Consider the following 3,738-nt stretch of genomic DNA (forward strand, 5'->3'; position numbering starts at 1 on the left):
GCACTGAAGGGTGGAAATACCATGACATGACAGTTTCTCTTCACATAATTGTTTTCCTGCTGCCAGTGTCCTTCTTACTCAGTATACACGATATTGGAATAGGACTCAAAAAATGTAAACAGGCAAAATACATTTTGTATACCTATTTAAGAGGACTGTCATCTATGATTATTCCATCCAAAATCGATCTCTACTCTGGCTTTTTGAATTGTTTCACTTTACAGAAACAATCAAAAAACCAAAAATAGTGCTCCTTCGGCAGCACATATACTAAAATTGGAACGATACAGAGAAGATTAGCGTGGCCCCTGCGCAAGGATGACACGCAAATTCGTGAAGCGTTCCATATTTTTAGAGGCAAGCGCAGGAACCCAAGCAACAGAAACCAAGACTCCATGGCATCATTGGAGCCCAATTCACCCACCAAAACAAACATGGTATATCCAAACACACAAGAAAAGCAAGATCGAGTTTCAAAATCATATTTGATCATGATGCTGGAGGACTTCAAGAAAGACGTGAAGAACTCCCTTAGAGAAACACAGGAAAGCATTAATAAACAAGTAGAAGCCTACAGAGGGGAATCGTAAAAATCCCTGAAAGAATTCCAGGAAAACACAATCAAACAGTTGAAGGAATTAAAAATGGAAACAAAGCAATCAAGAAAGAAAACATGGAAACAACCATGGATATAGAAAACCAAATGAAGAGACAAGGAGCTGTGGATACAAGCTTCACCAACAGAATACAAGAGATGGAAGAGAGAGTCTCAGGAGCAGAAGATTCCATAGAAATCATTGACTCAACTGTCAAAGATAATGTAAAGCAGAAAAAGCTACTGGTCCAAAACATACAGGAAATCCAGGACTCAATAAGAAGATCAAACCTAAGGATAATAGGTATAGAAGAGAGTGAAGACTCCCAGCTCAAAGGACCAGTAAATATCTTCAACAAAATCATAGAAGAAAACTTCCCTAACCTAAAATAAGATATATCCATAGGAATACAAGAAGCCTACAGAACTCCAAATAGATTGGACCAGAAAAGAAATACCTCCTGTCACATAATTGTCAAAACACCAAACGCACAAAATAAAGAAAAAATATTAAAAGCAGTAAGGGAAAAAGGTCAAGTAACATATAAAGGCAGACCTATCAGAATCACACCAGACTTTTCGCCAGAAACTATGAAGGCCAGAAGATCCTGGACTGATGTCATACAGAGCCTAAGAGAACACAAATGCCAGCCCAGGTTACTGTATCCTGCAAAACTCTCAATTAACATGGATGGAGAAACCAAGATATTCCATGACAAAACCAAGTTTACACGAAATCTTTCTACAAATCCAGCACTACAAAGGATAATAAATGGTAAAGCCCAACATAAGGAGGCAAGCTATACCCTAGAAGAAGCAAGAAACTAATCGTCTTGGCAACAAAACAAAGAGAAGAAAAGCACACAAACATAACCTCACATCCAAATATGGATATAACAGGAAGCAATAATCACTATTCCTTAATATCTCTCAACATCAATGGCCTCAACTCCCCAATCAAAAGACATAGATTAACAAACTGGATACGCAACGAGGACCCTGCATTCTGCTGCCTATAGGAAACACACCTCAGAGACAAAGACAGACACTACCACAGAGTGAAAGGCTGGAAAAGAACTTTCCAAGCAAATGGTCAGAAGAAGCAAGCTGGAGTAGCCATTCTAATTCAATTTTCAACTAAAAGTCATCAAAAAAGTTAAGGAAGGACACTTCATATTCATCAAAGGAAAAATCCACCAAGATGAACTCTCAATCCTAAATATCTATGCCCCAAATACAAGGGCACCTACATATGTAAAAGAAACCTTACTAAAGCTCAAAACACACATTGCATCTCACACAATAATAGTGGGAGATTTCAACACCCCACTCTCACCAATAGACAGATCATGGAAACAGAAATTAAACAGAGATATCGACAGACTAAGGAGAAGTCATGAGCCAAATGGACTTAACGGATATTTATAGAACATTCTATCCTAAAGCAAAAGGATATACCTTCTTCTCAGCTTCTCAAGGTACTTTTTCCAAAATTGACCATATAATTGGTCAAAAAACGGGCCTCAACAGGTACAGAAAGATAGAAATAATCCCATGTGTGCTATCGGACCACCATGGCCTAAAACTGGTCTTCAATAACAAAAAGGGAAGTATGCCCACATATACGTGGAAATTGAACAATGCTCTACTCAATGATAACCTGGTCAAGGAAGAAATAAAGAAAGAAATTAAAAACTTTTTAGAATTTAATGAAAATGAAGGTACAACATACCCAAACTTATGGGACACAATGAAAGCTGTGCTAAGAGGAAAACTCATAGCGCTGAGTGCCGGCAGAAAGAAACAGGAAAGAGCATATGTCAGCAGCTTGACAGCACACCTAAAAGCTCTAGAACAAAAAGAAGCAAATACACCCAGGAGGAGTAGAAGGCAGGAAATAATCAAACTCAGAGCTGAAATCAACCAAGTAGAAACAAAAAGGACCATAGAAAGAATCAACAGAACCAAAAGTTGGTTCTTTGAGAAAATCAACAAGATAGATAAACCCTTAGCCAGACTGTGGAGAGGACACAGAGAGTGTGTCCAAATTAACAAATTCAGAAATGAAAAGGGAGACATAACTACAGATTCAGAGGAAATTCAAAAAATCATCAGATCTTACTATAAAAGCCTATATTCAACAAAACTTGAAAATCTACAGGAAATGGACAATTTCCTAGACAGTTACCAGGTAACGAAGTTAAATCAGGAACAGATAAACCAGTTAAACGACCCCATAACTCCTAAGGAAATAGAAGCAGTCATTAAAGGTCTCCCAACCAAAAAGAGCCCAGGTCCAGACGGGTTTAGTGCAGAATTCTATCAAACCTTCATAGAAGACCTCATACCAATATTATCCAAACTATTCCACAAAATTGAAACAGATGGATCACTGCCGAATGCCTTCTGTGAAGCCACAATTAGTCTCATACCTAAACCACACAAAGACACAACAAAGAAAGAGAACTTCAGACCTATTTCCCTTATGAATATTGACGCAAAAATACTCAATAAAATTCTGGCAAACCGAATCCAAGAGCACATCAAAACAATCGTCCACCATGATCAAGTAGGCTTCATCCCAGGCATGCAGGGATGGTTTAATATATGGAAAACCATCAATGTGATCCATTATATAAACAAACTGAAAGAACAAAACCACATGATCATTTCATTAGGTGCTGAGAAAGCATTTGACAAAATTCAACACCCCTTCATGATAAAAGTCCTGGAAAGAATAGGAATTCAAGGCCCATACCTAAACATAGTAAAAGCCATATACAGCAAACCAGTTGCTAACATTAAACTAAATGGAGAGAAACTTGAAGCAATCCCACTAAAATCAGGGACTAGACAAGGCTGCCCACTCTCTCCCTACTTATTCAATATAGTTCTTGAAGTTCTAGCCAGAGCAATCAGACAACAAAAGGAGATCAAAGGGATACAGATCGGAAAAGAAGAGGTCAAAATATCACTATTTGCAGATGATATGATAGTATATTTAAGTGATCCCAAAAGTTCCACCAGAGAACTACTAAAGCTGATAAACAACTTCAGCAAAGTGGCTGGGTATAAAATTAACTCAAATAAATCAGTTGCCTTCCTCTATACAAAAGAGAAACAAGCCGAGAAAGAAATTAGGG

General features: G+C 37.8%; 1 non-coding gene across 1 annotated transcript; it reads left to right on the forward strand.

Moving 5' to 3' along the window:
• Positions 1-247: 247 nt before the first annotated feature.
• Positions 248-353, forward strand: LOC120101151 (U6 spliceosomal RNA). The gene has a single exon (XR_005501548.1). It is a non-coding gene; the product is annotated as a U6 spliceosomal RNA (small nuclear RNA).
• Positions 354-3,738: the final 3,385 nt, after the last annotated feature.

The sequence above is a fragment of the Rattus norvegicus genome, chromosome 2, assembly GCF_036323735.1.
Source record: "Rattus norvegicus strain BN/NHsdMcwi chromosome 2, GRCr8, whole genome shotgun sequence".
In the NCBI taxonomy this organism is placed as follows: Eukaryota; Metazoa; Chordata; class Mammalia; order Rodentia; family Muridae; genus Rattus; species Rattus norvegicus.